General features: G+C 44.7%; 1 non-coding gene across 1 annotated transcript; it reads left to right on the plus strand.

Annotated features, from left to right (window-relative positions):
* Positions 1-327: 327 nt before the first annotated feature.
* LOC113834703 lies at positions 328-431 on the plus strand. The gene has a single exon (XR_003483439.1). It is a non-coding gene; the product is annotated as a U6 spliceosomal RNA (small nuclear RNA).
* Positions 432-11,318: the final 10,887 nt, after the last annotated feature.

Genomic DNA, 11,318 nt, shown 5'->3' on the forward strand with positions numbered 1-11,318 from the left:
GGATTCTATTGCAGTCCAGTTACAGCAAGGAGGGCCTAGGCCCTGCCCCAAATGATATGACAGACTTTGAAGGTCCCTGGTGGAGGGCCTCACTATCCCTGGAGATGAGTTGGGGGATGGGTTGGGGGGATTGGGTGGGAACTTGGGAAGATGGGAGGGCGAAGGAATGGGGGAATAGATATATAAATGTGAGTAGTAATTAAAGAATTTAAATAAAAGAAGAAATTGTAAAAAAAGAATAAAGACATGAACACTGAAAAACAACTTGACAATAATACTATTGTATACATGAAGCTGCCATTTTTAAGTGAATTTAAAAATACTTCAGTGTTCACTCAGGCAGCATATACATTAAAACTGAAACAATACAGAGATTAGCCTGGCCCTTGTGCAAGGATGACATGAAAATTAATAAAATTCATAAAGCATTACATATTGTTAAACAACACTCAAACTGCTAATTAAACGAGGACTAATTAATGTACACCTTTCAATGATATCAATGGTCTCGGTCCCCACAAATAAAAATACATAGACTTGCAGAGTGGACACATACACAATGGAATAGTATGCAACTGCAAAGAAAAAATGAAATCTTCAGGAAAATGGATGGAAATGGAAAAGAATATTCTGAGTGCGATAACCCAAGTCCCAATGTTTTCTCTCATCTGAGGATCCTAGCTTCAACTTTAGTTCAGTACATCTGTCATAGAACACCAGTGGAAGCCAGAAAGCAAGGAAGAGGGGAGGGTTATCATAAACGGGGCAGTGGGGGGTAAGGTGGTAAGAAGAAGTTGAGGCAGGGAAGGAGGCGGGGTCAGGGGTTGGGGAGATGAAGACGTGGATAAAGGGTGTATAATGGAAGTAGATGGAAAGCAAGATACACCCACTTGTGCAATGGTGGCTTGACTGTTGTGGGGACAACCGACTGGTCCCTGATTGAATTCAAGGCCCACCACACAGGAAGGTGGCAACTGATACTTTCAGGCTGGCTAGCAACTCGGGTCTGGAGAAGTCAATTAGCCCATTAGGAAAACATATTTTGATGACTAACTGACATAGTAGCACACTGTCTTCTAAACACCTGTGCCTGTTCCTGTAGACAAAAGCTGCCCTTAACCTTAATCAGAGAATTCTCTCCTCATGATGAACAGTGGCAACTGTAGAGACTCAAAGCTGCCCAAGATACAGAGAATAATGACAGATGTGGGCCCAGCCCTAAACACATCATTCATATCACCTCCTTGAAGAAGAAGGGGCAGGAATGTATAGGAGTCCGAAGACGAGGGAGGCGTTCTTTAGGTCCACACAACCGTTGCAATCATTGACTAACAACTATAGTTACCTGTCCTGGGGCTAGACAGACCCACTTTGTCAATAACCACTCACGGAAGGGGGAGGGACTATGGGAGCCCAACTTTGACCTCTGAATTTATTGGCTATTAATAGATTGTGGCAAAGGGGAGAATCACTGTCTTTAGTTGTATACCCTCAGCTGACTTCAGTGGGCTCCAACACACAGCTCCAAACCCCAGGTTGCATGGATGATCCTGGTTAATCTCAGTGGGTCACAAAACAGGGCGAATAGACATGAACATTGGAGAGATCTGTGGGGAAGTGGGGGCCAGAGAGGGGTAATTAGGAGGTGAGGAGTGACAATGGTCACTATGCATAATATACATGTGCAAAATTGTAAAAGTAAAGATAAATAAATGAGATATTTTAACTGCAAAACAAGCACAGAGCAAATAAAACAAAAATAAGGATTGTTTTAGCTACTTTCTGTTGCCTAACAAATCACATCAAAACTTTGTAGCTCAAAACAACAAATTCTTATTGTTAACTATTTTTACTACCCTTCTGGCTTGAACAGCGAATGTGGAGGCAGTCTTCTGAGATGGCTGCCCTTCCCTCCCCCAGGGTGAGGGTGCATGCCTGTGTATGGTTCCTCCTGTAGTCTTGGTAGTTGGATCACAGGAATGAGCATTATGACAGAGCAGGTAGAACATCAGTCCTCCTAAATCTAGGCCTGGAAGTTACAGCTGTCGCTGAAAGCCATGGAGTACTCTTAAAGAAGCCAGAGGCTGCAGGAACATACGTTCCCCCTCTCAAAGGAGGAGTGTCAACAGTGTGTATGTTCCCTTTGAGCCTACCTAAAGCGGCTGAAAACCAATGTCAAGATGGTGCAGGCCTGAAGGAGGGAGGGACAGATGCAGAGACTTCTCTCTTTTCATTTGTAGTCACTGGTAGGAGTTGGGGTGAGCACACTGGTTGATCCAGTACTGACTGGTCCAGTCCTCTGCTGAACAGTGTCAAAGCACCCAACCACACACAGCTGGACACTCTTCAAAGTCCTGGGTTATAGCACATTCATCTAATGTTGAAACTGCTGAGATTCATGTTAACTTTCTTAGATGACTCAGAAGCCTGCAGCTTCCTGAGGGGCCTGGGGTCACCACCAGTGACATCCATTATCATTTCGATGTTCCCACACCCCAAGGCTGGTCGACAGAATGCCAAAGAGATAAACCACTTTTACTGTAATTCACCCTCTGAAAAAATGGGATTTACCAAGCAAATTAAGAGGGCGAAGAAACTTACAGGGGTGACATTTAGCCTACTCAAGACACCAAACTTTTCAAGCACTTTAGAGCTGCGATTTACATACAATTACAGGAATGCCTCATTTATCCACGCCTGCCAGGAGGAGCAGTTTCATATGAGTAGATTTTCCAGATAATGGTGGCTTCCGCTAGAAGCACTGAGCCATTTAACCAGACTGGCAGAAATCGTCCCCAAATAGATACTCAGCATCTAGAGTATCCAGACTGCCCGTGGCCATCAACCATAACATCTGAGCCAGGCCCAAGTTCTCAAAGCAGCTTGCCATTATGCAGGTTGCTAACTGATAGCTTACGTCACCAACATCAGGTAACTGCTTCATCCATCCAACACATGTCCACCGACCACCTACTTCCTGCCATGGCCTGATACTTTTGTTTGTTAAAGATCTATTTATTTGTGGGTTTTGTGTATGAGTGGTATGAATAAGTATCTGTGCACCACATATGTGCAGTGCCCATGGAGGCCAGAAGAGAGTATCAGATCTTCTGGAATAGCCATGTGGGTGCTGAGACTCTAACCCAATCCACTGCAAAAGCAGCCAGTGTATGAATGCACATACATGTGAGTGTGTCTATGCATGCATGAGTGTGAAGACCCAAAGTTGCCAACTGATGTTGGATGTCTTCTTCCCTCACTCCCACCTTTATTTATTGAGTCAGAACCTCTGAATTAAGCTCAGTTCACTTATTCCACTAGTTTAGATAGCCACCTTGTTCTAGGTGAGCAGCCTGTCTACTCCCATACTTGGATCACAGGCAGCTGCCATGCCTCCCAGAGTTTTTGCTTGGGTTCTGAGGACATGAACTCCACATCTCATGCATCTCACACTTGCAGGACAAGTGTTTATCCATGGGGTAATCTCCCCAGGCTATATAGGGGCACCCTGTATCTTCTTTCATATGCACAACCTGGTAAAACACCTTTTGTGTGTCTATGTTCTGCCTAGATGCAAACAACACAGTGCTGTGGAGCTTTCTGGTCCTTGCTTTTCCACCAAGAGTCATGTCTTTAAGACGGTTTATCCTGCTCTTAACATTGTCTTGCTTTGCCTCCAGATCTGCAGCATTTTCTTTTCAGGTTGCTCTAGGGATGGGCAGTCAGACCATCCTGCCTCAGAAGCAATGCTGCCCTGAGCACCTATGCATCCAGAATGACAAGGCCTCAGAGTACATGTGACCTTCAGTCACATTAGCAGACTACCCTCATGGGTGACAATGTCACACTATAGTCACCAGTAGTTTACAAAAAATCCCCTAGGGCTGAAGAAATGGCTCAGTTGGCAAACACTCTGTCTGCCAAATCAGAGAACCTGAGTTCCATCACAGGGGTCCACATGGCAGGAGTGAAACCACCCCTACAAGTTGCCCTCCAAGCTCCAGACCTGCACTATGGCACATGTGCCCAGATGTGCTCTCTAGAAGATTCGATTTCCTGTACGTTGTAATTTCCTAAGCCAGACTGCAGAAGGACAGTGTGTCAGCTCAACACACACACACACACACACACACACACACACACACACACACACACACACACACACATACACACACACACACACACCAAATAAGTAACTTTTAGAAAGAACAAAACAAAACAGAAACAGCCCCATGGTGGGACTCATCCCCATACTGCTGTGCGATTGCCAACAGTTGATGTTTTCATCTTTTTTTCTTTCTCAGTCTTGTGAGTGTGAAATGTGACTTTCTGCTTATTTTTTGCTTGTTTACCCAGGGGCTCAGAATCCCATCATGCCCACAGTATGGCAGGCTGTATGGGTTGCACATTCATTTTCCTTGTGGTCTGTCACCTGTTGCTAATTGCCTGTGTACACCAAGGTGCTGCGTTTGGGCATAGCTGGTCATCCCAAACAGATTCCCACCTGGGTCCATCCCCTTTAGGCTTCTTGTCTGCTGACCTCTTTCCTACCATGCCCTGAAATCACAAGGGAGACTAAGCTCTTCCTATAGCCAGGCATCTTTGTGCTTGCATTTCTGTTTAGCATTCATGGCTTCCTGACATTTCCTACAAGTGTCCTTATGGCTTCCCTATCAGATGGAAAGGGCTGGAGGGTAGGGTTTAACTCCGCTGCCTTCCTACTCCCCAGCAGGCAGCACACAGCGAATGCTCAGTAGGTGCCTCCTACATCGATTCTCTTCACTGAGTATCATGTATAGCTGGAGGAGTGGTCATGTTTTTGACCATCTATGAAGATGTGCTGACACTAGCAAAAACTCCAGGGGCAAGGCCAGTGAGATTCTCCCTTTAGTTGAAGGCAGAATTCGTTCACAGATCCAAGGTTTCAGACTCAACTCTTCTCCAGGAAGCTCTCTCACTCACATGCGAGAGAATTGAAAATGGATAATAGAGAAGCTTCTGGCTCTTTACTCAGATAACTGAGGGTGTTTGCCTGCATCCCATCGTGTGCACCTACCTGTGCATATTCCTCATCACCCATCACCACTGAACAGCAAACAACCACAGAACAGGGCTTAAAGCAATGGTGGTGATGTGTGACCTGCCATCTCCTGCATGGGGAGGTCAGTGTGGGAAGTGGGCTGGCTTGTGTTGCTGTCACCCAGCATAGAAGCTGGAATCAGCTTGGCAGCATCTCCACTTATATGCCTGCTGCCTGTGCTCCATCAGCAGGACTAAAACCTCGGACTTTTGGGTACCTCTTGGTCTAGCTAGTCTCTGCAGTGTGGAAGCTACAGGAATTGGCCCACAAAGCTGCTCAGGAATGTAGCTCTGAAGTCTGACACCACCGGGGCTGCAAAAGTGCTGCCCAGGTTCAAGGGCAAGAGAAACAGACCATATTTTGACAGTGAGTGACAAAATTTGGTAGATTGTGTGGGACTTATTGTATGGCTCTTATTGGAGATATAATTGCCTGTACCTCCCAAGCCAAGTCCCAGAGGGAGGTGTGACAGCATGGACCTCGGAGATGAAGTCCTAGTCTGCTCAGGAAGGAGGCTGAGTCATGCCCATGGACTTCAAATCTGTTTAGAGTAACTTTTATCTCACAAAATCCTCCTTTTGAAACTAAAATAAGAAGCAGGTAACAATGAAGACAACAAAAGTCAAACTCAGCCTTCTCTTTCTGCAATGTAGCTGTGCCCACCCCCAGGCAGGGACCCTGTCTGCCTTGACAGTTGCCTAACTCAAGTAGGAATGCAAGGTTCGGGACTGGACTTTCCCCTTGGCTCTTCAGCTCGTGCCTCTTCCCGCTTACCTCCCATTGGATAGCCGGCAGCTGACTGATTGAATTTAGCAGAGATAGATTGGGGAAGTTGCCCTCCTAGCAGGAGCTGAGAGTAATGGTACCCGGGAGGGACAGGTAGGCAAAAAGGGAACAAACCCAGGCAATTTTCAGACATCTCCACTGTCCATTACTTTATTCCCTTAAATAAACAAATAACCCCCAGGCAATCAGCAGCCAGCAGCTGCAGGAATGATTTCCTTTCTTTACACTCAAAGGCCAATCGATGCTCCTTAATCGCAAACCACATGCCTCGCCTAGTCCACACAAGCAGGTCCCCCCTGCTCCCCTGCTTTCCAGACATCCGCTTGTCACAGTCTCTCCTACCCTGCAGAAGTTCCAAAGAGGGAAGACAAGAGATAGGACCAGCCCTACCCAATGGCTGGGGAATCTTCTAGAAGAGCAGCAGATGTATCAGCCGACTGAAATGGATGGTCAGCTGTCTGGGCCATCAGGGTGGCAGAGGAAGAATGTGCCCAGACCCTAACTTCTACAGTCCATTCTTATCCTTGCAAGAGTCAAAAAAGAAAAAAGAAAAAAGAAAAAAGAAAAAAAGTCACAAAAGGAACAGCTGGGCTTCATGCTGACTCTTAGACCAGATGATTAGAAAATGAACATCATAGGTGTCTAGATCCCATAAGAACATGATGGCTGTGATCCTTATTTCAACTGTGCCCAGCATATACACACCAGGACCCTGCCTTGGACAGCATTTAAGGTTGCATTTTTCTAGATGCATACTTGGGCTACCATCACCATTTTAGATTATGTGCTCAGGGATTGACAGAGCAGTGGAGTCGATGGAGTAGGGGGATATGCTTCCAGATGTTCAGGCAGAAGCAGCAGAAAATCCCATTTTACCTGCCAAATCCTGAGAAGTTGATGCTGTGTGGTTCAGCAAGCCTCAGGTCCATGCCACTTCCTCAGTGTCACCAAGGTTTAGCCCATATTTAACACTGGTACATTGTATACATTTTTTCATTGAATTGACTCACTTTGACTAGAAAGAAAAGAACACATTTGTTTTACAGAAAAAGTTGTATCACTGCCTGATCAAGAAGCCCAATATTGCAGGTCATAAATAGACTTTGCCTATAAAAATCAGCACAATGGGAGTTCATGGTAGATTAGACACAAACCTTTTAGTCTGCTCATTCTTGAAACCTTCCTAAGGTGACAGTTAAAGGAGCAAAAACAAAAAGGCATAAGCCCATGGAACCAAAAGGAACAGAGGAGACAGATAGCAAATGACAGATGTCAAGAAAATTTGGGGGACTGGGAAAAAATGGGTTCAGATCAATTGAAACCTAAATGTGGGAACAAAGAGGCAGAGATGAGCTGGGCCACAAAGTGGTGTTGGGGAGGCCCTGGGAAGAAGGGAGTTCAGGTAAGGCTGAACCCAGGAGCACAGCAGAAAGTCCTAGTTAGATTCTGCCAGCTCCTTAGCTCTCCTCTCCCACCATCCACAACCAGGGACCCATCTTTTCCCTCCCAGAAGAGGATAGGTTGTTTACTTCACAAAGGCATCAGTCCTTCTGCATGGACAGCATTTTGTGTAACACACACACACACACACACACACACACACACACACACACACAGATAAAACTGAAAAAGCAGCTAAGTAAATCTATAGTGTCCTGTGACCTGAATGTCACAGTCTTTAAGCGGTGAGATGTTGGCCTAGTGACAGAAAATGGTGATGCCCAAGATCCTTGGGACACTGTAAATTGTGCTTGACCCAGACAAGAAAAGGTATCAGTAAAATAGAAACGCAGAACTATAAAAATGATCACATACAAAACAACAACAAAACAAACAAACACCAAAAGTAACAACAACAACAAAAAGTCAAAAGAGAGGAAAGAGAAAAAAAGATAAGAGAATAAGTGGTAGCTAGAGAGATGGCTCAATGGTTAACAGCACTTGCTACTCTTTTGGAAGACTTAGGTTTAGTGACTCACAACCATCTGTAATTTCAGTTCCGAGGGATGTGATGTCCTCTTTTGATCTCCTTGGGTATCAGACATGCACATGGTACCCATGCATGCATACAGGCAAGACACTCATACATTAAATAAAATAATTCTACACAAATTTTGAAAGGTTATAAATGAATTGTTTCAGAGTAATTATCTTAATAATAGACATCCCAGGAGGGAAATGGGTATGCAGACAGAAGGAAATCAACAGAGGAATATCAGCACAAGAAAATCTTCCAGACTCTGAGGACTTGCGTATTCTGAATAAAGGGGCCTACTGAATGCATAATGGAAGGAATGAACAACCAATCACACCAAATGACATCACCACAAATAGAGATAGAAGCCTAAAATCTTCTGAAGATGAAACCAAAAGCAATAAGAACATCAACAAAAATCTAGGTCCACGTATACAGGATTAACAGTGAGGCATGGCCCTTCTCGGCAACACTGAAAGCCAAGTGAAGAAAGCTATTGTTTTCCAGTTTGCACAGAAAATCTCTGTAACATTTGAATTTTATAAACAGTCAAAATATTAATTCAATGTTATGGGATAACAAAGTCCTCTTGTCAAGTATGTAAGATGTCAAAACTTTGCCTTCAAAGGACCCTTATTCAAAAACATATCAAAAGGACAAATGTTGGAAGATGAAGACATGAAGCCCAGGATAGGCACTCCTGCCCAGGACAACAGTAGAGGGAAGAGCCCACTGACAGCTGTGGTCCAGGCTTGGGAAGTATTGAGGTCGGGTGGAGCAGTGGTATCTGTAGCTCCAGGAGACATATCTCTTGAAAAAAAAAAATGAGACTGACAGTTTAATTGACAGGTGTGGCCGGGTGTAAAATTGGATTGAAGGCTTTTGTACAGAGCTACTGGGGGGTGTGAGAAGAGTCACCCGGGACAGTCTCAGCTAAGCAAAAAGAAGGAATCAGCAAAGAATGACACTATGAGACACTACTCACAGAAGCCAAGAATAGTATTTCCTCTCAAAACAGCAAAAAATTGACAATAAAGCTCTAATGGAAAGATAGAAGTAGGGAGATGGTGGTGTGGTACAGGACATTACAGCCTCTCTCTTGTTTTTATTTAGAAATAGTAACATGAAGTTGTTGTGTATTAAAACCAAGAAGCCAGAACCCAAGTGTTACCACTGAAGGAACAAGCCAGAAGAAATCGCTAAGGGACTGATAGTCACTGCTTCAGAAACTGGTATTCTGGGCCAGGAAGGGTAGCAAGGACCTCGTGAGCTACATATGAACCAATGCTCATATATTATTTTGATGTGATTTTTTTTAGTATTTTTTATTTTGTATTGGTGCTTTGCCTGGATGTGTGTCTGTGTGAGGGTGTCAAACCTTGGAGTTATGACAGTTGTGAGCTGCCATGTGGGTGATGGAAGTTGATCCCAGGTCCCCTGGAAGAACAGTCAGTGTTCTTAACCACTGAGCCATCTCTCAGCCCTCGATGCAATTTTTAAATGAGTTGAAATACAATCAACCTAGAACAAAACCATTGGCTTTTTGCTAGATGCTGTCATTTGTCCAGACCTCTGAGAATGAGCCTGCACTCCACTCTGCACTAAGAGAAGTGAGATGGCAGGGATGCACAGCATCTCCTGGGCAAGAAGTCTTGAGAACTGGAGGGATGGGTCTAAAAGGACCTGTAAATGCAAGGAGGGGTTGACTGCAAGTCAGACTTATTAACCCAGGATGTGGGAACAGCAAGGTGGGAATTTGAAGGGGATGAATTCTGAGGAATCTTGGGCTGTATACTTACTTAGTGATGCTTCCTTGAAGATGTGATGTGTCTTTGGAAAAAACATCTGTGTGTTATCTCTACCTAAGGTATATTGGCCCACATTATAAGGATTATAATAAAGTGTCATTAATGGAGTTGTTGATTACACTCTGATAATTATTAGACTTAAAAACTTGAGGATGTAAGTCCTTATATAATGTTGCTCATTATATGAGTGAGACAGAGACAGAGAAAGAGAGAATAAGAAACTTTAAACAAGTCTTTTATAAAAATCTACCTTTTTTGAAGTTAACTGAAAAACACCGAATGGAAGCTATGCAACAAAAGACAAAGTCTGCCGTGTGGCTTCTCACACTAACATGCATCAGACTAAAGAACTGGTAAACCAGCCACCCCAGGGCTCCTGAGCCACCATGCCTGTGATCTACAGTTAGATGCCCTGCTTTCTCAGGTGCTGATTGGCAATGCTCACAGTCCTGCTTTTAAAGTCCTTGCAATGGGGTGGAGGAGGGTGGGGGAGTGGAGGGGAAAGGAGATGAGGACTGTAGAGAGGGAAAGTGTTTCCCTATAAAAAGTTTTCTGTTGAACTGAGCCAGGTCATTTCTTTTTCAGAACCAGCCTATGATCTAAATTCTCCCACCTGTGTCTTTAGAGGTACACACCATCCTCTCTCCTGTTCCTCAGAATGAGCATCTCCCTTCCCTCCCTAACTGTGGATCAGGATAAAAGCATAAGTCTGGGGGACTTTTAAGCCATCTCTAACAATAAGTGAGGCAGGGGCATTTCCTAAGAGTCACAGCCACCAATCTCTATGATCCTTTTTCTTTTTTTCCTCTACCTCAGTTTGGGTCTGGATTGAGACGGTAATAGGAGATGTTTCAAAAGTTCAATCCACCTACAAAGGCCAGAGGGAAAGGGTCTGGAGCAGTTGCCCTCTGTCATTGCTTAGAATACTCCTCCAGTTTTATACTTCTCCAGCCTCTACCTTGGAGTGTTGGGATTACAGGTGTACAACACCACACTTGGTTTTACACAATGCTGGAGATCAAACCCAAGGGCTTCCTGCAAACTAAGCAAGCACTCTACCACTGAACTCCATCCCTAGCCCTAAAGCCTTGATGGAAAAGCAGCTATGTTTGCATTGAGAGGATGAACTGGAGTGGGCAGAAACTACAAATCTGTTGCTTTGGGTGGTGCTACTGTGGCCTGGAAGTCCCCACAGGGTGGTGGTTACTTGCTCACCTCCTCGTCCCCGGCCCCACCCCCACCCCATTCCCAGAACAAGACAGGAGATTTGTTACTGCTGATGTGTGGCCTGTCCCAATGAAGGGGGCTTTTCATTAACAAAGTAGCGGGCGGTGTCATCTTCCCTTGGGTCGGAATCATTCACTATTTGCACAATGTGTTATTATTGTATTTTTAATTGAAATGTAAATTCTGGGAACACTCTGACCCAATTTACTCCCAGGGAAAAAAGGGCAAAATTCTCATTTTCAAGGCTCCAGAAAGGCAAGTTAATGTTAGTAATGATTAAGCTCCCGTTCCTCCCCTGCAATGGGGCGGGGGCCGGATGGGACCTTCTTACCCAGGCACAATAGTAACACTACCCCATCCTCTGGGTGCATTTGATTGGGAAGGTAGCCAACTTGCAGGGGAGGGGAGCTCACATATTTGCCCCAGCCATCCGTTGTGGGGT

The sequence above is a fragment of the Cricetulus griseus genome, chromosome 3 (genome assembly GCF_003668045.3).
Source record: "Cricetulus griseus strain 17A/GY chromosome 3, alternate assembly CriGri-PICRH-1.0, whole genome shotgun sequence".
Taxonomy (NCBI): domain Eukaryota; kingdom Metazoa; phylum Chordata; class Mammalia; order Rodentia; family Cricetidae; genus Cricetulus; species Cricetulus griseus.